Below are 23,523 nucleotides of genomic sequence, written 5' to 3'. Positions count from 1 at the left end.
TGAACTCAAATCAAACTTCAATTTGTATTTGGGGCATCGCCGCTTCTGTGTTATGTGGGTGAGGGAGATACTGTTTTCCTCTGATGAAATTAGACATATTGCAGTTTAATTAGCCATCTTTATTGGTAATACACACTGTGGTGATTAGGCATGTTCAGATAGAGGTTGTATTGTATAAGTAATAGATTACAGAGTTATATTTTGAGATAATATATTATCTTGTATGTTATAGGATCATACTGGGGGTGTATATGGACTAATTTCTCCTGTTTCATTCATAGGACCAGTTATTTAGGCTGTTTATATGTTCTATATAGTCTACTTGATCACGAACTGAAGCTGGTTATGTGTGAATATTTTCTATTCTATCATATAGAACCATATACTGAGGTTATTATTGAGAAAAGTCTCTAATTCTAGTGCATATGTGTGTTTACTGAGAGTGTTTATGGACTAATGTCATATTCTAGTGCATGAGGATGTTATTGAGGTTATGCTCAGGTTACAATGATAATACATCCTGTTAATAATGACATGATGATGCAAAATACAAAGACTTACCAAATCAGAAAGGGGTTAATATCCATGTATTTAACTTAAGACCAGAAAAACACATGGTTCTTACAAGGAATTTGTCTTTTTTTTGTCAGTGGCAATGTACTGGACTTCTACGGGAGAAAGCGGATTAGTTCCCAGTGCAAAAAAAAAACAGTTAATCTAGAGAAATCTACCACATTAGAGCCTGCACTCAGCTGGCATCTGGCTGTTGCCCATAATGGTGCCCTCGTGGATTAAGTACAGCGAATTTAAGCCGTGTTTTTCCCCCTGCACTGAAAGACCCTGTCACTGAACAACAGCAACTTAAGTCTGAAAAACACCCATCAGCAGTTAATCCAAAGAGGGGAAACACAAAGACTATTTTTCCTGCAGAAAAATGAACAGCTAGGCAAAGTGACAAGTGCAAATAATGTTGGTATTATTCATTTAGCATGCTAAGGGAATAGCAATTAAGGAGCTTAACGCAGTGGAGGGAAACCCGCAGCAGTGAATCTCTAACAGCCAGAAAATACAACTTTTATCAAACACACACTCAGTATGACCCCAGGTAACCTGTCGTGAACCCGTATTGGTGGCCGGACGCCAAGCTGGATAACCTTTTCAGCAGAACCAGGGGAGTTCAGGCTGACAGTGCCGAGTCTGGAACAACCCCAAAACAAGCTACATCTTCACTCCGCTGCCGAGAGCAATTTCCACCTGGGTATTGTAGTCTTAACAGCTTGACCTTCGTAGTTCTGAGAAGGGTGCACTTTGGGTCACGACGATACAGAACACTCTACAAGTCTATTCCTGTGTCCAAATTCAAGCGCTGTGCACTATTACTACTAGGAGTATTACTGCCGTTTGGGTAATCTTTTTTCAAATCATTGCCGTAGGAAGGGAATCTCATATCTCCACTTTTTCATTTTATAATAGAATTTGAAGATACCAGATGTGACAGTTTCAGGATGAAATTGTCCAAATCTGCTTGGAGTTAAATGTTTTTACATGAACTCCCTTAAAAATGTTTTGAAGGTAAAAGGTTTAGTTTTGAAAATGGGATGCAATTATGCAGTGAACTAGCTAATTGCATAATTATTACCCCAAAAAAAAAAAAAAAAAAAAAAAAAAAAAAATGATAACCATTGGGAGGGGATTCTGTGGTCAAAAACCTAACTATTGAGTGCCTTGGATTTTGTAGTGTAACAAAATCAAATGCTATCATTTTGCTAACATGGAAATCAAGCCAGATTAGCATGTTATTAGCAGTGTGTTATGTTTTTGAATGTTGAGTGCTAATCATGACATCATAGTGTATGGAAAGTGCTGAAGAGCCTTCCTCTTGTGGAGCAGTTCCTAAACATGAATGAGTGTGTACATGAGAGTGTGAGTGAATGAGATATATATTGAACTTGATAGCTAGCCACTGTGGAGCAGTTCCTAAATGTGAGTGTGTGAGTGAGGGAGCGAGTGCGTGTGTGATTGAATGACTTACAAATAGTTTTTGATAGCCGACCACTTATGGGTGAAAGCCTAAACGCAGGTGGGTATGTGAGTTAGTGAGTGAGTTACAAAGTGTCTTTAATAGCCATTCCTTTGTAAAGCTGTTCCTAAATATGAGTATGTCAGTGAGTGAGTGAGTGAGTTACAAGCTCGTAAGTTGCTTTGCCTCTTAAAATCTTGTTCTGTTAACTCTTAGTTAAGCTTGAGATGTTCTTTACTGCTTCATCTAAAACGTTCCTATTTTCACAGAGCTATACTGCATACCACTTGCTTGAAAAGTGGCTGGTGCGCCACGGCACTTTTTTGATTTGAGACACAGCTGGTAGAAAACCAACTTAAAGACTCTCATTTGAATCAATAGCATGCGTTTACAAAAATAAATAAATAAAGGAATAAATAGAGTTTATTTATACTTGTCTTATTTCCACTTAGCCTTTCTCCATCTGCCCTCGCTTTCAGTTGCAGTCTGTCACAGTCAAGACGGCAGGGTTTTTGAGAGCATTTCTCCTCTTCTTTTCTTTTTCCTCTCTTCTTTCATTCAGTGGTGCCCACTCTCTCTCTCTCTCTCTCTCTCTCTCTCTCTCTCTCTCTCTCTCTCTCTCTCTCTCTCTCTCTCTCTCTCTCTCTCTCTCTCTTGCTCTCAATGTGTCTCAGACACAAATACAGATTGACAGCCTACAAATTGCTTCAGGACTAGACAGAGAGGTGTTTTCTTAGAGAAGCTCTTTTTTTATATAGCAACCATTTAAATTACTGCTCACAACAGACAACTTGTTTAGCCCATATTGACACCAGCTGGTAAAAATGCAAAACAAGTTATTCCCTGGACAAATGGGATTTAGAGGAACAGAGAGAAATAAAATCTCCTTGTTATCTTTGCTTATTTCCATGGAATTTATTCCCCTTTTTTATTACCCATATTGTTGCGACGAAAGACACTGGGCTGATTGGATTACTCTGTGTTTACATTCGCGGTTAATTCTCTCACATAGCACTGTGCATTTAAAATGACATACGTGGTGCAATAGGTATTCCCATGGTAATCGTCTCACATATAATTACCCATCATGCATGCATTATTTGCTTATTTGAAGGCATAGGGGCATTTGTTACAGCAAGAAACGGACAAATGTGCACCAGCATGGCTAATAACTGTAGCAACAGCCATTTGGATTTGAAGCCTGAATGTTTATAGATAATACTATATCACGTAGTGTCAGCAACTACAAAAGTAAGGTAGCTCTATACAGTTCATACAAGTTAAGTGCATGGTAATTATTTAGGGATCCAGTATGCACAATATTAACTGGGGGTGTTAATTAGCTTCTATTGCTTGTTAAAATTAGGTGAACAGCCAGGTTTTTCTCAGACAATCTTATTTATTTTGGCAACTGAAAAGGACAGTGCCACTTCCAATTAGCTAAATGAGCTACCCGCTGGATTTAAATTTAAAAATAAATAAATAAATAACTAAATAAATAAATAAATAAATAAATAAATAAATAAAATAAAAAATCTAGTTTGTATGTTTGAGCATAGTGTGTTTCCTGTCTTCTTAATTTATTCTGTTGCTAACTCTACTACTTTAAATGCTTGAAGCTGTAATGTCCTATGAATGTTTTCATGATTACATTTTTTAAAAGTAAGAATATTATATCAGAAGCAAGTTTTTCAATGGTAATGTTTGACATTGACGTTCAAGTGAAAATTGTATACGTATCATTCATTCATTCATTGTCTGTAACCACTTATCCAGTTCAGGGTCACGGTGGGTCTGGAGCCTACCTGTACTCTTTGGGCACAAGGTAGGAACACAGTCCTCCACAGGGCGATACGCGATACACACACACACACACACACACACACACACACACACACTTGAACCCACAGCCTCCAGTTCCCTAGAGCTGTGTGACTGTGACACTACCTGCTGCACCACCATGCCACCCTATGTTCTGATAATAAAAAATGTAACTATTTTATTTTAGTACTGAACATTTGAGTTATTGTGTCTGCATTTTTGGAAGGATGTCAATAACGGACTGTAACACTGCTGAAATAGTTGCTGGTAAATATCAAGATTTTTCAGTATAGAAAATTTACTGTGATACCATTTTTGGCCAAATCACCCTACTGTCTCATGAAATTGTGACATAGTGCAATGCAACTGCTATGACAAGAAGATTTCCAAAAACTAAAATGAAATCACAATCGGTCGATGTATTTGGAAGACATTTCATGGAAGAATCTCATGCTGCCGAACCAGGCCTGAGATAATAATCATATAAAATTGCTGTTATCATACAATGCAGTCATCATGACTTTAGCTACATAAGCTCCATAGCTTCAGCGCAAAGAAGCAAAGGAGCAATCCTCAAACACCAAACATGCACTGACTGATCAACTACATTTAGGTTAAAGGGAGAAACAGTTGGAATGCAATTTCCTTAAACTAATTTATGATATCTATCTGCTGTACCTTTCCAAAGCAAAATTCACTCGATTAGGAATTCTGGCTCAAGCATACCTTAACTAAAAAAGAGGATCTCCTTCTGATCCCACTGAAGCACGTCCTCAAATGAAAGGCTCTCATAGTAAGTGATAAGTGTGCTTATGTGCAATTTTCTAAAAGCAGCCTGAAGTCTTCCTTAAATCAACACTCATTTGATGGAGTCGTCCATCTTGGCAGGGGAAATGCTGTTTGGAGTCTCTGTGCGTTTATGCGTGTTTCTAACAAGAGCTTTTACCCTCATCCCACTCTGAAGGTAGCCTCAGATTACTACGCCCAAGCGTGCCATTTTCTCCTCTTTTCAGCGACCAGAGACATTCCAGTCACTTTGAAATGAAAGGGACGGTTCAATTAGCCATTGAAAATCAGTTTGGTGTGGTTCGATCAAACGCTTGGAGATTAAAGGAAAACAATGAGTTGTTTTTATCTTGCGAGGCGGCTCTGTGGAGGCAGGCACCAGAGCTTACAGCAAACACACACAAGACTGTTCCATTTCTATAATGCCACATTATCACACACATCAATAGGCAATCACACGCCATTCAGTTTCGTGCTGATGCCACAATGGAAAAAGATATTGACGTGTAACAACTGTAAGCGCGAACTGACATGATCGCAAAATCAATTGCACGTATGTGGAAAAGTCACGGCGTCTCCTCCACAGGGTTTGTGCATTTTTTTTCGATTTTCCCCCATATGAGGAAGGTGGAAGCAGAGAGGAGAGAGGACGGATGGATGGAGGGATTGACATGGTAATTAGAATAAATGGAAATATCTCATTTCCCTTGCAAAATTGAATTTATACTGCCGAGGGTTCGTCTGTTGCCAAGCTACCCATTTATGTGTCACTCATCTTCCAAACGTTCACTCGCTTGAGGTCATTGTTGCACAAACACAACTTCTGAAGAGTCCTGATGCAGATGTTATCCGCTTAGCAATTATTTACAAAATGAATGGGTTCTAAAAATGATTTGAAAGGCTTCCACAAGACAAATCACATTATTTTTTTTTCTTCCCATTTTCTTTCAGTTTATAGTAATTTAAAAGTCGCTCTTTTTTTTTTTTTTTTTTTTTTTTTTTTTAGGGGGGTATTAATATAATAATAATAACAATAACAATAAAAATAACAACAACAACAAAAACAACAACAACAATAATAATAATAATAATAATAATGCATGAATGATAAATAAACCAGTCGTTTATGCAGCAGTCATTTTGCCATCGAATGAGCACAATTCATAATAAAAGATGAAAAGCGGTTGTGTTTCTTTGCCTTATTCAACTATTAAGTGAGTAATCCAGCTGTTCTGCCTTCTTCGGTTCCACTGTCATTGTCACCATCATGTGTGGTTTCTTCTTTTATAGTGCAACAAAATCAGCACCCACACTTTTCTATTAGAATCTGTCAGAAAGACTGTGGGGATCAAATGGATATTGTATTCTATTGTTGAAATGATACAATAGAAACTATATGGCCATCTCTCCTTCCTGTGGTTTTATAATGCTTGAGAATGAACAAATCAATCATACGATCATTACAGAATATTTGAGAGTTCCTAGTATAAGAAACAATAGGAGCTACATTGCCCCCTACTCTTCCTGTAGTGTATTACAATCTGTCATGCTAAATACTGTACATGGATCATACTATGAACAACACAGTGCCCACTACCCTTCCTGTATTGTGCTAAAAATATAAATAAATAAAAAATAAACATGGATAATATATTACAGAGCATTAAATAGTTCCTAGTAGAAATTGAAGGAACTACATTGCCCCCTACTCTTCCTCTAATGTATTCCAATCTGTCTTTACAAAAACAACATGAAACATGGATAATATGATGAATATAGCACATTATACAGTTGTTATTAAACAGAAATAAATAAATAAATAAGATAAATTGCCCTCTACTCTTCCTATAGTGCAATGCAATCTGTCATAATATTCAGGGCCATTTTACAGAGTATTTTTTTTTAAGTTAAACCATAACGCTGACTTCAAAGAACAAAACAAAACAAAAACACACACATTGACATTTCCTCCCATCTGACCCTAATTTACTATTTTAATCCATGCCTTATTTATTTACTTATTTGCAAGCCCAGCCGAGGATGCAGTGGAAGATAGAGCATGTGATCTTGTGTGAAATACCCAAATGGAATCTGACAACAGCTGTAAACTGAAGAGCAAAGCATGCCTAGACATCCGTCTCAGTTTGCAGTTTACACGCATTAGCCCTGACACACTGACATGGCTTCAGGATGTATTAAACTCTGCCTTCTCTCTGCACTCGTAATGCTGAAGACTTCTTTCTCCCCCTTAAAGACACCCACAGCCCTCACAGGACGAGTGAAAAGTAAAGGAGCTTCTCAGCAGCTGAACATTAACAACTTAACGCTGGATCCCTGGAGGCGGCCTGCTTTAGTTGCGTGAGGCTTTTGGGGGGAATAAAACATGAGAGTTTCATTGGTGTTAATGGTTCGCCGTTTGCTTCAGAAGACTCTTTATAGCTCGCTTTCCCTGGCGAAATAAATTACGGTACTCCAAGACCCATAAAATCCACGTCCTGTTTGTGATTGGAGTATTCCTGATCTGCACACAAATTCTTTATGTCGCGAGGTTGGATAAGATTTACTGAAATATTTTTAAGATTCTCTTGAGATGGATGAGCAGCCGTTGTACACTGCAACAGTTAATGCACTGCTGAAAAACAACAAAAGTCTTCTGTTGTGATCTTGTCTGCTATTGATCATGGTGTCATTCACAACACACTAGTGAGCACCATGTGCATGTTTGTATGATTATAGGACCTGAAGGCTCTCATAGCATCAGCTTAGCTCCAGACTAACCATGGCCATATGTGCATGTGATGGCTTTGTGTTTGGCTTTTTCCAAGCAACAGATTTTAAGGAAAAGCACAAGCCATATATTCCACTGACCACAAACAAAAGCTGTACATTTGGTTGATGGTGCCATCTTTAAATTGGAGATCATGGTACCAGTCAAGCTTTGGTACATGAACCATGTTCGTTTCTCACACCTGAGCAGAAGACACCATAACCAAGTAAAATAAATCTTTAGTGGTCCAGAAATAAATAAGCAATAGGAATGATATTAATGTAACAAAACTGTGTAAAATATATTATATATGATCCCAGAGTGTGTAGATTACTATAGCCTCACTCTACTGACGGCATTATATTCTGGAGCATTCTAAAGGCCAAAGGCACGACTGGATACTCACATTAGGCATTAGAAGCTAAGATATGCTCAATGTGCAGTAATGATATGGTTATATATGCAGTCTTGGCCACAAGACCTTCACAAATTAGTACATATTTCAGTACAAAATGTGCACTCCAGATATGTAAAATATTTGTACAATTTGCTTCACCATGTCACAGTTATTTTATGATCAATAAGTGAGCTCCTGTCAACTGGCATTCTTCTTTGACTAAAAGAATAAAACACTGGAATTTCAAACAGTTTGGAATTTACAGTTAGGTTTAGGGTTGCGGTTAGTTTTAATGCTTGGTGTTAGCTATAAACAAGCAGCAAATGTTGCCATTTCTAGATTTTGGAACTTAATATTAAGACAACTGCTAAGTTTATGGTTTATGGAGCTAGGTCAACATTTTGACAAGGACATACATCTGAAGAACTTTTAATATTTTATATTCTAGCCTTTAGCCATGGCAAGATGCAGTCGTGTCCAGGTATGTAATATATTTGTGCTCTAAATTGTGAAGTTTAAAATTTGATGTTTAAATTCCTACCTAAATTCATTAGTAAACCCACTGGTCTAATACAAAATGATAAAGACAAGCTCAATAAAATACTGTAATGATTCCTGACATTCCTTTACTGTCTGCAGGAAAACTCCTGAAACCTTGCCATGAGGTCAATGCACTGATACTGAACTATGCTCTAAAGTCACAGAAAAACTGTAGTGTCTGTGAAGTCCCTAGGCTTCCTCAGGCAGCGTCCAGTGTGTCTATCCCTCAGACGGACACTGATGGAAGGGCACAGAGGTCCAGGCGGTGCCCTGTGCTATGTGTTGTCATGTCGCTGAAGCAGAGCGAAAGAGAAATAGGCCACCTGTCTGCTTCCCCTGCCCTCCAGTAAAACTACTGTACCAGTTCCGTACTGCTCACTGGTCCAGTGTCCACCAAGCAAACCTGCTTTAATCAGCCAAGCAAGCACAAATCTCCAGCCATGCACATTACACATGACAAGCAGCCCCGGAGCAACGTTTGAAGAATGCATCCTCTATTCGATTCAACAAAACAGCCTTGAGGACATGGCCTTTACAGAGGCCCCATTCTGCATTTCTTTCTGAACTCTACTAATAACAGCTGTGTGTTTTTATGTTGCAGAAATTAATTTCCATATTGTTATGATTAAACAAGCCAGTTTGATTGTATGCCTTCAGTACTGATGTATGTAAATGATTTTGGTTATGATTATCTACTTTATGACCACTGATAAATTGGCTCCTAACAGCCAGGAACAGCATTCAACATTGAATCAACGCAGACTCAGTGGGTGGGGCTAAATTACTCTAGGCTAAATACATGGGGCTGAAAAGGTGGGACAAATCTGCCACAAACAAATGATTGAGGCAAAATGCAGTAGGCTAATTGGGCAGGACTAAAGAGATGTCTAATGAAAGGGTGGGGCTAAACAGCTGCTGGCTGGATTGGTAAGCCAAATGAATGGGACAAAGTTATTTTAGATGAATGGGCAGATAAACATCTGGCTTACCTTGGTTTACCTCCTTAAAAGTGAACAGTCTAGAGTTTATCAAAATTACAAGCAAATTTATTCAAATAATTGACTAGTTAATCATTTAATGTCATTTCTCTATAACCATCCTTACAAAATTCATTATAATTACAGTTGATTGGCATTAAATTCAGACTTCACACATGGTATGATTTGAAAGTTTAGAATCTTCATTTTGCAGTTTCAAAGAGATTGAAATTATTTATAGAAAATCGCAGAATGATTTTTTATTATTATCATTATTATTGATGCAATTAATAACTTCAAAGCATGAATATAAATAAAACACATTTTGGCCGTCTGTCCATCAGCCACAGCCTGCAGTGCTCTGTCCAGACAGACGTAGACAGGCAGGGTCAGTGAGAGCAGTGTCCACTTCTGGCTCTTCATCAAACGCCCGGCATGGCCAGAGCCACATGACATCCAAACCAGCTGCTGACTGTCATCTCTCTCTCTCTCTCTCTCTCTCTCTCTCTCTCTCTCTCTGTCTCTCTGACACATACACACACACCCACACACACACCCACACACCCACACACACACACACACAAGCACTTTATTCATTACTTTCTTCAGTCCTGTTACAATTGTTTTTATGTTTTACTCTCTTCTCTCTCTCTCTCTCTCTCTCTCTCTCTCTCTCTCTCTCTCTCTCTCTCTCTTTCTCTCTCTCTCTCTCTCTCTCTCTCTCTCTCTCTCTCTTTCTCTCTATCTCTCTCTCTCTCTCTCTCTCTCTCTCTCTCTCTCTCTCTCTCTCTCTATATATATATATATATATATATATATATATATATATATATATATATATATATATATATATATATATATATATCCTACTTTAGAACAGTATGCATGACTCCACTTATATGGTGCTTACTTTAAAAAAGTCTTGATTCAGCTGGAGCCATTTAATCTTCTCCAGCAGTGTATCTCCTACGGCCTGTCCAGCCCCACTTTGATCTCTCTCTCTCTCTCTCTCTCTCTCTCTCTCTCTCTCTCTCTCTCTCTCTCTCTCTCATCACAGCTGTCTTTGCTGGCACTCTTCACCTGGCCCTGATGTATCATGAAAGAAAGAAAGAAAGAAAGAAGGAAAGGAAGAAAGAAAAAGACAAGATGAAGAATCTGATCATAGTGAACAACCTTGGACCCAGCATTTACCATTGTGTTTGGCGTTAGAGAAATTTCAGGCTGCACTTTGATGGACATGAAGTGAAAAATGAATACATGGCATGTGAAACTTCTAAAAATGAGGGACATGGATGGAAAAAAAAACACACATTAAAAAAAAAAAAAACCTAACAGGTTCTAACTGAAGCTGACAGTTGTACCTGAGATGATGATTTCAAGGAGGATTTTACACCCATTGCTAGGCTTAGACCCAACTAAGTCTGCGTTAAGTAGTATACTTTCCTGTGAAAATATGAAAATATGAAACAGTTGCCTAGCAACCTATGGAAAAATCACTATAAATTTAAACATTAAGGACTATGACTAACTTGAGCATTTTTGCCCCCTACCAAGACAAAAACAAACAAAACATCAGGAACATTGTTATATATTATTAATATATTTACTGACCCATGACTAAGAGCCACTGTGAGTTAGTTAAATGATGGAAACTATAAATTAAATGATGGAGTTAAATGTGTAACTGGCATGACCTCATTTACTTAGAACAGTTACAATATCCATGAAAAGTCAGAAAAATCTGATTTCATGGACACTACAAACTTGGCACACGTTTATTGCTTAGTTTTAATGACAATTCAGTCTATTTCTATTAAATGTTTGTAATAATTATGTAATTACACATTAATAATTCATCATTCATGATGATACAGTCATGGTTAAAGATAAATCACAGTAATTCACGTGAATGTAAATGCACATATGTAGCAATTTAATTACAAAAGTTTGCTTGCTTATTTACATGTAAATGTCTATATACAGTTGATTAATTACAAATCCAACAACTGAAATAAATACACATGTATTTACATGTGCTGTGTTGCTGTAATCTACCTGTAATAATGAGTACAACACCAGTATTGACATACTGTAGTCCTTGCATGTATAGTAACTACAAAGCTGTTAGGGTAATATCGACTTTTGTATATCTCCAGTTGGTGAAATGGGATTTATAGTTGTGCTGGTTCATGCAGTGTTCAGTACAGTGCTATAAGAAAATCCAGCTGTTGCCACAGCTTTTGTTCTACACATTCACAGCATATGTTTGAAATGTAGCCAAAACACAGTGACATTTCTTGTACATTATTGTGTTAATTGATGGAAGTTAGTCATTTATGTTCAGTATGATATTTCTATAAATACTGTCACTTTTCTTGAGGTTTGCACAGACATGTATATAATATATACAATACAATAAAAAATGAACATTATACAATTCCACATGCAAAGACAGTGGCAAAATGTACTCCTTCAGAGAGTGAGGGGAAACATGAGAGGAACCAAAACTCAATGGTTAGGCTCAGAGGTCAACAGTGGAGCAAAACAAACAAAAGCAGTGTATAACAAAGTGCATGAAATAAGTATTATTTCTAATGAGTGTGCAGTAGTCTATAAAGCCATGTTATGAGTGTGTTTAGAGTTTTGCTATTAAAGTATAGTGAGAGGAAGGGGAACAATGAGGAGTGCCAGTTAAAGCCCAATCTCGTCGGTCAGTCAGTTGCATGAAGGTGCAGGAAGCTCTATGAGATATAACCAGGAATCCACAAATGTTTATTACATGGTTATAAAATTATTATAAGACAATTAAAGTACCTTATAGACACAAATGAACACTCTGGGGATTAGTTTTAACCCTGTTGTTGCAGCCAGACCCTGGCCATTTAAAAAGTATGAACGAACACTTATGGACAGTAGTATGATGTTCTCTCCAAGCCCTGTCCAGGCCTTTCTGCTCTTTCCATTGTTAAAGGAGTTCTGGGCTCCACCGGTCAGTCTTTGATCAGTGATGTCCTGTACCGAGAGCTAGTCCCAAGTGCACAGAGGCTGGAATGACCGCTCAATTTCCAGGTTCAATCTCTAAGCTTTCCATCCCAGACTTCACCTTTCAAAGCTCCTCCGCCTGAGTCACACTCTGAAACTATCAATTGCGGCGAGACAGCGCGGAAGCATCACTTCCACTAAAGGCTGTCTTCGTCTCTGTTAAAGTCCTCTAACCCATCCTTGGACTGACCGTTCTGTCCAAGCTAATCAGCCAGCCTGTCGTCGCCGGACCCAATCCCAGTCTGTTCATTTGGCACATCCGCATTCTCCTCCGTCAGCCAAGAGACGTAGAAAACAGCAGACAGAAAAAAGCCCACTTCTCCCTGACCTCGCGAAACAAAGACAATTTCTGGAAGATCTTACAGAGATTCTTTGGATTGTCTGAGCAATAGAATCCCTCAAAAGTAACTCCAGGTCTTTTGAAATACAATGCCAATTTCTGAAATAAACTACTTTTTTAAAAGAGTAAATGAATTGCTTATAAATGGTTTATAAATGTTATATAGTAGTTTTTAAAACAATAAGCCCAAAGAACACATTAATAAAATGGATAACAGCAGCCTGTTGCTTGCCAAATTATATTCATCCATTGTTACAACTCGTGTTTTTTAATTGTTTATGACTTTGGTATTACAACCCATTATGGTGCAGTAAAACTAACTTGAAAAGCATTCATTCATTCATTCTACATTATTCATAAACATTTACTTTAACATTGATTGAAGCGCAGCAGGTAGTGTCGCAGTCACACAGCTCCAGGGACCTGGAGGTTGTGGGTTCGTTTTCCGCTCCGGGTGACTGTCTGTGAGGAGTTGGTGTGTTTTCCCCGTGTCCGCGTGGGTTTCCTCCGGGTGCTCCAGTTTCCTCCCACAGTCCAAAAACACACTTTGGTAGGTGGATTGGTGACTCAAAAGTGTCTGTAGGTGTGAGTGAATGTGTGTGTGTCTGTGTTGCCCTGTGAAGGACTGGCGCCCCCTCCAGGGTGTGTTCCTGCCTTGCGCCCAATGATTCCAGGTAGGCTCTGGACCCACCGCGACCCTGGACTGGATAAGCGTTTACAGATAATGAATGAATGATTATAACTGAAAATGAAAATGCATGAATGAATAATTGAATGAATGAACAAATATATGTCCCTCGACATATACAGGCAAAAGTTTGAATTATTATTATTGTTTTATTATTAGACATCATTAGACATTATCTGAAAATATAAAAACACTATAGTATTTTGACATTAAAACACACAAATAAACAAAAACAACCTGTCCATTCTGTTACTTTCAGACACATATTTATTATTATCATTATCATCCATTAAACAGTTTAGTATTTTAGTATATATAGTAAATACATTCTCTGCAACAATAACTTTTTGAATATCATTTTTGGACTGTTTCTCTCCTTCATTATTCACACAATAAAGAAGGGCAGCTTTTTTTGTTTTTAAACAATGTGTTAAAAAAAGAAGTATAAATTGAGTTGCGGAGTTGAAAAGTGAGGGTTTATTCACCGCGCTGTCCACTTTGGTGTGTGAAGCAGCGTCAGTGTGTGGAGAATTATCTCTGCTGCCTTCCCCAGGTTGTGCCTGTCGATAAAAGCCAGACTTTGAGGTTTTAAGAGGCTCTTTCTCCTCCTTTTATTCTTTGCAAATTGTAATTTCTCTTTATGTTTTTCCTTCTCTCTCATTTCAGAGGTGTGCTGGACGTCTTTTCATACTTTTTTTTTTTTTCTGATTTACTTAATGGCTGTACTCAAAGAGCCATGAAGCTTTTTTCCTTCTGTAAACATGTTATCAATTTTTTACAGCTGTAAGTGCGGGTCTGACTGGAATGCTGAGGTGAATTCAGAATGGAAGGCCGCTGGCTTTGGCAACCTCCAGACATTTCCTCATGCTCCCTTGTTTTAGTATTGATTTTGGGTTGAAGAAAAGCCACCCAGCCCCTGTCCCCAGTCATAACACACTCTTAAAAATGAAGGTTCTTACATGGTTCTAGACTTGGGTTTACTGTTGAAAAACTCTTACATTACTTAAATTGATCTCACAACTTAGTTTTAACATGTGATTTTCTTTATGCAGTTGAGCAATAATCACATTAATACCATGCTAAAAGTTTGGACAAATAATAAAAAGTGATAATCCACTTGTGACCACATTTAGTGGGGTATGGTAATGCAACAGGTAGAGCCACTGCCACACAGCTCCATGGTCCTCTATATGAGGAGAGTGTGTGTTTTCCCTTTGCATGCATTGGTTTTCTCCAGGTGCTACAGTTTTCTCCAACAGGTGTGATTATGTGATGCCCTGCGATGGACTGGTGCCCTGTACAGCGTTTGTTCTGCCTTGTACCCAATGACACTAGCTAGGATCTGGCCCAACCATGACCCTGATCAAGATGAATATACAGAATATGAATGAATGATTGAATATGAAAACAGAACACATACACTGAAAAGTTTTTTAAGGAACCAAAGTTTGGTTACTTCTCTCCAAAGAAGAATTTTAGTGCCCTCATTTTCTAAGAACATGCTTTTGGGGAAAGGAAAAGAGAAGAAAATACGGCAACATTATACCCATCAATCAAGAAAGCCCATAGCTCTGAAAGAGCAGGCGACGTTGTTTATCCGTGTATAAAGGTCAGCACTGGTGATTCATGTGGGCTTTCTCATCATGGGGACATTTTTTTTCCCTTGTCTTTTGTCCCAAACCACTCTGTCCACCCCTTCCCCTGTAAAGACCACAACTCTAGAGCCCTCCATCCAAGGGATAAAAATCCACTTTAGATTGAGAAACATAAAAACAAAAACAAAAAGAAAAAACAACCAAACCAAACTTATTTTAGTTTTGAATTAGTGGTCCACCCCTGAGGAGGAGTTTCCTTCAGGATTTTCTCCATCAGATCAAATAGCAGGTCAGCTCAGATGGGCTCTCATAGAGGGCACAGTAATGAGGGGTCAGGCTGAAACGTGGAGGCCTTACAAAATACACAATTCGTCTCTTAAGGTCACCGCAGATTGCAATGGGTGAAGAAGCAGAAAGATGGAGCCTGTTAAATGCTTGGATACTGATCTCAAGTCACTCATTCATACATCAACTCCTGAACTCTAGGCTTAATATAAATGACCACTAGGAATTAGCCAGCATGTATTTAGAATGATTTAATGCTTACTTTGATTCAATTGATACTTTGTATCAATAATAATAAAATAAAAAATATCCACACTCTGTGGTGGGAGATTCAATTATATGTTGTAGTACTTTTAACTGGGGAATATAATCACACCATATTTTATTTTAATTGTAGATTTTTAGGTTGAATTGTTTTCATACTCTCTATTTCAGCTGCAGGCTTTTATTTTCTGTATTTATATTTATTTTTTATTGTCATTAAATTTCCATCTGGGAAGAAGATGTAATTTCAAATGTAAATGGGATTTCAAAGAGCACAACTGCACTTACGTTTTCTGTACTTAAATAGAATAGAGAAATATACCGGTACAGGTATATTTTTCCCCCTAATAGCTTAATATGAAGTATTGAGTTTAATTAGTTTGTACATATTATAAACCAGAGGTAATTAATTTAAACACATTAAGGTGCAGTTAAGGTGCAGTTAATTTTCTTATTTCAAGTAAAATGTACAAATAAAACAATGAAACAATTAAAAAAACAATTGCGTATGTAAATAAAGTCCCTAATGACTTGTAGTTGCAGTTAACTTGCTGGTTACTTGCTGGTTACCGCTTTACATAACCAGGAATCTAATTGGCTCTTATTGCTGGAGGGCGGGACTTTATCTGTTAACAGCATGCTGATTGGCAGTTTATGAGAATTTCAACCCATAATCGTTCCCTTATTTTTAAAGTTGTTTGTTTTACTCATCCTGAAAGTGTCCCAAAAGAGCTTTTATCAAGTCTCTTGGGCTATCTTTACTGGCCCTGCCCTGCGTGTGTCACACATACCTGTCACAGCACTCATCATAATGCACAGATCTGATTGGCTGAGTAGCCTCATGTGTTATATGCAGAAATGCATGTGATTAGTCTGTGAGTTTCCTGGAGCGCTAAACCTGACCCGTAATGACTAGAAGAGTCACACCATTTAAAACAAATACTCTGTTAAAAATAAAGAGTTCTCAATCAGTTACAGGTCCAGGAACCAGATAGAACAGCGTCTGCACTTGGACCGAGGGCGCTGCCTATTTGTGACCCCTGTTGTAAACAGTTTAAATAATTATAATCACATTTCTTGATTATTAATGTGTTTGATAAGAGGCCTTTTCTATTATAAGTTGTTCATTATTATTTAGTAAGTATATAGTAAGTACATCTATCTATCTATCTATCTATCTATCTATTTATCTTATGAATGTGTTTCTATTGCATTTATATAACATCCAATGCGTTCTCTCTCTCTCTCTCTCTCTCTCTCTCTCTCTCTCTCTCTCTCTCTCTCTCTCTCTGTGTGTGTGTGTGTGTGTGTGTGTGTGTGCAGAATGAGTTTTGATCTGACTTATCCTTAGTTCTGCTTTGACAGTGCAGTGCTGTCACATGAGCCCCCAACACTCCAAAGCAATTACATCTAAGACTGTTACTAACCCTCAGTAAGGTGTCCATTTGGGTCACAAATACAAGAAAAAAAAACACCTCTAATTACTTCTGAAATAATGAATGCCTGGCCCCCGTGGCGCTGTGCATTTAACATTCACTTTGCATATCTCAGAGTTTGCCAGCTCTGACACCCCCAGTGCTTCAGCACTATCCTCCAGCACCGTTCTCTCCCAGTGTGTGTGTGTGTCTGTGTGTGAGTGTAATCGTTTTAGGCCTCGGAATCTGTCCTGGCTTTGTGAAGTGCTTTTATTAATTGAAAGATTATGTTGAAATTTAAGATTATATTCTAATTAAAAGCTTATGTCTGGAAGTTAAGTTAAATACTTGATTGTTTAAATACCTAATCGGCATTACTCGGACTGTGAGGAACAGAAGCAGAATATATAAACAACATCTAAGGCAGAACTTTGGAACTTGTTCATGCTTCTGCGGATAATTAATTATACAGAGCGTTGACAGGATGTGCAGCTTTCATTTACCATAGTAAAACTGAATCAATAGCCCAGTGCTTGGGGGTGGCAGTGGGGTCATACTCCTCTGATGCTTGTCATTGATCATGGCAGAGTGAGTTTCAGTTGTTCCCTATTTTGTTCCATGTCTTGCTTTGGAGGTTTTATAGATGTTGCAACATGTGATACCTGTGTTTTCTACAAACTTCAAGATGCACAGGCTCTCAAACATCAAAGTTGTATACGGTCAAATCTGATGGTGAAATTATATTCATTAATTTATCATAGTCCGCGTGGGTTTCCTCCGGGTGCTCCGGTTTCCTCCCACGGTCCAAAAACACACGTTGGTAGGTGGATTGGTGACTGTGTGTCCGGAAAGTGTCCGTAGGTGTGAGTGTGTGAGTGAGTGTGTGTGTGTGTCGGTGTTGCCCTGTGAAGGACTGGTGCCCCCTCCAGGGTGTTTTCCCCGCCTTGCGCCCAATGATTCCAGGTAGGCTCTGGACCCACCGCGACCCTGAATTGGATAAGTGATTACAGATAATGAATGAATGAATGAATATTGTAAACCAGGGGCAATTAATTTAAATACATTAAGATGCAGTTAAGGTGCATATTTAAGTAGCCAATACGCACATTGGTAGGTGGATTGGTGACTCAAAAGTGTCCGTAGGTGTGAGTGTGTGAGTGAATGTGTGTGTATTGCCCCGTGAAGGACTGGCGTCCCCTCCAGGGTGTATACCTGCCTTGCGAACAATGATTGCAGGTAGGCTCTGGACCCACCGTGACCCTGAACTGGATAAGGGTTTTAGATAATGAATGAATGAATGAATGAATGAATTAATTAATTTATAACAGTATCTTCCCCCAAAAAAGTGTAGGTTTCAGCATACCATAATATAATATGTATAATAGTATAATCACAAATATAAACTACAATAATAATAATAATAAACATATTACTCAGTTAAGCTGATTCATCAACTGCCTTCAAATCTATTCTTGTTTCCACATAATGTGAAAATTCCATGAATCAGACTCTGACAAGTTCATACATCGTTAGTTACAATTGTTTTTTTTCCTGGGAAAATTGAAGTTTTAAAATATATATATATACATTTTTCAATATCTGATTACCTTTTTAAAATGGACAGGCGTAATGTTCTCCATTGACAAAAGGCAGCGGAAATCTGGCCTTGATGCTGAGCCACGTTATTGTGAAGACTGATATCATTAGGATGGTTATTGTGCAAAATATAATGGCTACTCATTGACTATTGTGGGTTGATTATTGCACAATGGCTGGGAATGAAACATCATTACGTTGTATTATGTCTTTAATGCAAGCAGAAGTATCTTTAAAGTGGATGTGCTACAATATGAGCAACCTTTCAGAGGCGACCACTGTGAACTTAGAATGATAACAGGATTTCCTTCATGATTGGATTTGCTTCCTGGAGCTTTGAATTAGCAACAAGCTGCACAGGTTATGGGAAAACACACACACACACACACACACACACAAACACACACACACACACACACATTCTTGTAGAAGCGTTATCTGGGGACTACGAGCTGGATCCTACATTGTGGGGACGCGCATTTCTAAAGGCTTTAGGAACAAATGAAACACAGATTCATGTTTCAACTGATCCTGGAACAGCAGCTGTCACTTTAAAATAAAGAAAATACATTAATAAAGCAATGTGACATTTTCCGACATTCTGGGGACTGTTTCTGGTATTCCAAACATGTGAGGACCAGCACACACACACACTGACACTTCCCAGTATTTTGTACAATGTAAGTACTTGTGAACAATCTGGGGACAAATTTTACTAACAACTGGTTTGCAGCCACAATGCATATTTATAAGAAAAGACAAATGATGTTGTCATATGAATAACATATTTATTCATTTCCATTTAAACTTTTTTTTTTTGCCATTTGCCCATGCCGTATTTTGTACAAATCATTAATAAATACCTTAAAATTTTCAAAAGCATCTACAAGGTGTACAACCACCTCAACACTTTAAGCTGCCAAGGCCCCAATAAGTATAAAAAAATTAAAAGAAAACAACCATTTTATGAAACACTCACTCCCAACGTTTAAATGGTTCTTTTAAACTGAAGAAATATGGTGACGTTTCTTCAGACTGATGAAGAATGTGCTGTATATGGCTCTTTATAGCACCAAAAGTGTTATAACATACAAAACATTCTCAGTCAATCTGAAGAAAATAACAATTTTATTGTTCATGGGTCTTTACAGAGCCACTGTAAAACTGTAAAAATAAAAAACCCTAAAGACGACATCAGCCAACTTTTCAATGAAATCAAATATTGTTTTTTTCCTATAGGAACTTTATAAATGAATTAACAAAACAAAACAAAAATGCATTTTAATGCAGTAAATGGCTTTTTATTCTGGTTTACATCTTCCTTTTAAGAGCAGTAATTCTGTTTTTGACAAAAAAATTCACAGCCAACCAATCTGTCTTTCAACAATAGGATTCACGCTATAGGTTCTGCTTTTATACAGGCCTCACAATGTTGTTTTCCTGGCACTGTGCAAGTTTTGATGAACCTGTTCAGATGTTTTTCAACAGCTTTCACCTCATTGGTCTCCCATTTCCTTTTCTTAACCACCTTGACACCTGAATAAATGCAGGACAACATCAGTCAAAACATACAATGTTTTTCCATTTCATAACAGCTTGCCATAATGTTTATCAGACTATACCTTTGGGAACTAATGTGATACTAGTTGGTTCTGATGCTGGTGTTGCTGTTTGGTTCTGATGCTGATTGGTTTCCTGGGCTTGCTTTGTAGATGTTTCTATGTCCAGTTCTGCTCCAATCTAGTTAAACACAAATTAAATGCATCAAACTAAAAGAATAAGTGGCAAAGAACATCCAATAATAGTAATAATGATAATGACAAGAAAAAAGTGTTTACTGAAGAAAAAGAAAAAAGACTGAAAGATAAAAAATAAAAATAAATATTGGTGGCTGCTGGGGCTGTCAATCACTGATCACCCTTCATCACGACCAGCTCAGTAAGAGATACCAATCAAGGACAGGGCTGAACTGTAACATGCTGCAGAGCATAACTATTTTTTTTTTATATGTCACAAAAATAACAGGGCTTAGTTACTGCTAGCAAGCCATACAATTACATATGTCAGCTGAAAACCATCCAACGCAGCTACAAAGTCGATCGATCATTCCATTTTTATCCAAAAGTTGTGGTTTTGCTACGGGGTTCCTAAGATATTTCTAGATACTTGTTTTTACACCAGTTCAACTGTGCACAAAAAGGTAATGGTAAATCACTTCTTTATTCTACCAAGAACATGCCCAATATTAAAACATGTTGCCATACAATAAACAAGAGGAACACTAATTCTGAAACTATTTTAAGGCTAAACACACCAATCAAAGTAATTATTTTTATTAAAATTCTTATATTCTATGCCAATACTGTTAGAGTACATTGTACATTGTGGGGACTTGACGTTTACTAAATAAAAAACACATGAAATATAATAGTTTCATACCATTTTGCAGAAAGTAGACTCTTGCAGTGATTGTTGGATGCCATGGTGATAGTCTCCAGAGGCACAATCTGGCTCCAGACCTTTACTGTCTGTTGTCATTCCACTTTTTGTCACCTGAAATGGGCACAACAGTCACTAACATGTCCGATATTAAAAGCATGTTGCCATACAATAAAAAAGAGAAACACTAATAAGTGGTAGAAACTATTTTAAGGCTAAACACACCAATTGAACTATTTATTTTTTTAATAAACCTCATTCTTTTTTAACAGCTGCTTTGTGGGGACTTGAATGAAATCCTATGCCAATACTGTTAGAGTACATTGTACATTGTGGGGACTTGACGTTTACTAAATACAAAACACCTGAAATATAATAGTTTCATACCATTTTGCAGAAAGTAGAGTCTTGAAGTGTATGTTGGGTGCCATGGTGATTGTCTCCAGAGGCACAATCTGGCTCCAGACCTTTGCTGTCTGCTGTCGTTCCACTTTTTGTCACCTGAAATGGGCACAACAGTCACTAACATGTCCGATATTAAAAGCATGTTGCCATACAATTAACAAGAGAAACACTAATAAGTAGTAGAAACTATTTTAAGGCTAAACACACCAATCAAACTAATTATTTTTAATAAAATCCTTATATTCTTATATCCTATGCCAATACTGTTAGAGTACATTGTACATTGTGGGGACTTGACGTTTACTAAAAAAAAAACACATGAAATATAATAGTTTCATACCATTTTGCAGAAAGTAGAGTCTTGAAGTGTATGTTGGGTGCCATGGTGATTGTCTCCAGAGGCACAATCTGGCTCCAGACCTTTGCTGTCTGCTGTCGTTCCACTTTTTGTCACCTGAAATGGGCACAACAGTCACTAACATGTCCGATATTAAAAACATGTTGCCATACAATAAACAAGAGGAACACTAATAAGTGGTAGAAACTATTTTAAGGCTAAACACACCAATTGAACTATTTATTTTTTTAATAAACCTCATTCTTTTTTAACAGCTGCTTTGTGGGGACTTGAATGAAATCCTATGCCAATACTGTTAGAGTACATTGTACATTGTGGGGACTTGACGTTTACTAAATAAAAAACACATGAAATATAATAGTTTCATACCATTTTGCAGAAAGTAGACTCTTGAAGTGTATGTTGGGTGCCATGGTGATTGTCTCCAGAGGCACAATCTGGCTCCAGACCTTTGCTGTCTGCTGTCGTTCTACTTTTTGTCACCTGAAATGGGCACAACAGTCACTAACATGTCCGATATTAAAAACATGTTGCCATACAATAAACAAGAGGAACACTAATAAGTGGTAGAAACTATTTTAAGGCTAAACACACCAATCAAACTAATTATTTTTAATAAACTTCTTATATTCTTATATCCTATGCCAATACTGTTAGAGTACATTGTACATTGTGGGGACTTGACGTTTACTAAATACAAAACACCTGAAATATAATAGTTTCATACCATTTTGCAGAAAGTAGAGTCTTGAAGTGTATGTTGGGTGCCATGGTGATTGTCTCCAGAGGCACAATCTGGCTCCAGACCTTTGCTGTCTGCTGTCGTTCCACTTTTTGTCACCTGAAATGGGCACAACAGTCACTAACAAGCCCGATATTAAAAACATGTTGCCATACAATAAACAAGAGGAATACTAATAAGTGGTAGAAACAATTTTAAGGCTAAACACACCAATTGAACTATTTATTTTTTTAATAAACCTCATTCTTTTTTAACAGCTGCTTTGTGGGGACTTGAATGAAATCCTATGCCAATACTGTTAGAGTACATTGTACATTGTGGGGACTTGACGTTTACTATGTAAAAAACACATGAAATATAATAGTTTCATACCATTTTACAGGATGTAGACTCTTGCAGTGATTGTTGGGTGCCATGGTGATTGTCTCCAGAGGCACAATCTGGCTCCAGACCTTTACTGTCTGTTGTCATTCCACTTTTTGTCACCTGAAATGGGCACACCAGTCACTAACATGTCCGATATTAAAAACATGTTGCCATATAATAAACAAGAGGAATACTAATAAGTGGTAGAAACAATTTTAAGGCTAAACACACCAATCAAACTATTTATTTTTAATAAAACTCTTATATTTTTAAATAGGCACTGTGTGGGACTTTGTGTAAACCATTCATTTGAAAAGACATTGTGGGGACTCAGTGGGGGAGCTGCACCATTTGCCGAATGAAATCCTTTGCCAATACTGTTACAGTACGTTGTGGGGACTTGACGTTTACTATGTATAAAACACCTGAAATATAATAGTTTCATACCATTTTGCAGAAAGCAGACTCTTGCAGTGATTGTTGGGTGCCATGGTGATTGTCTCCAGAGGCACAATCTGGCTCCAGACCTTTACTGTCTGTTGTCATTCCACTTTTTGTCACCTGAAATGGGCACAACAGTCACTAACATGTCCGATATTAAAAACATGTTGCCATATAATAAACAAGAGGAACACCCATAAGTGGTAGAAACTATTTTAAGGCTAAACACACCAATCAAA

General features: G+C 37.6%; 1 long non-coding RNA gene across 1 annotated transcript; it reads right to left on the bottom strand.

The window, feature by feature from the left end:
• Positions 1-19,358: 19,358 nt before the first annotated feature.
• LOC136673169 (uncharacterized) lies at positions 19,359-21,019 on the bottom strand. The gene is made up of 3 exons (XR_010795892.1): positions 20,973-21,019; positions 20,156-20,273; positions 19,359-20,069 (listed from the first exon to the last, which is right to left on the bottom strand). It is a non-coding gene; the product is annotated as an uncharacterized lncRNA (long non-coding RNA).
• Positions 21,020-23,523: the final 2,504 nt, after the last annotated feature.

Source organism: Hoplias malabaricus, chromosome 17 (assembly GCF_029633855.1).
Source record: "Hoplias malabaricus isolate fHopMal1 chromosome 17, fHopMal1.hap1, whole genome shotgun sequence".
Lineage (NCBI taxonomy): Eukaryota > Metazoa > Chordata > Actinopteri > Characiformes > Erythrinidae > Hoplias > Hoplias malabaricus.
The sequence above is the reverse complement of the archived record's forward strand: the minus strand, read 5'-3'. Positions and strand labels throughout refer to the sequence as shown.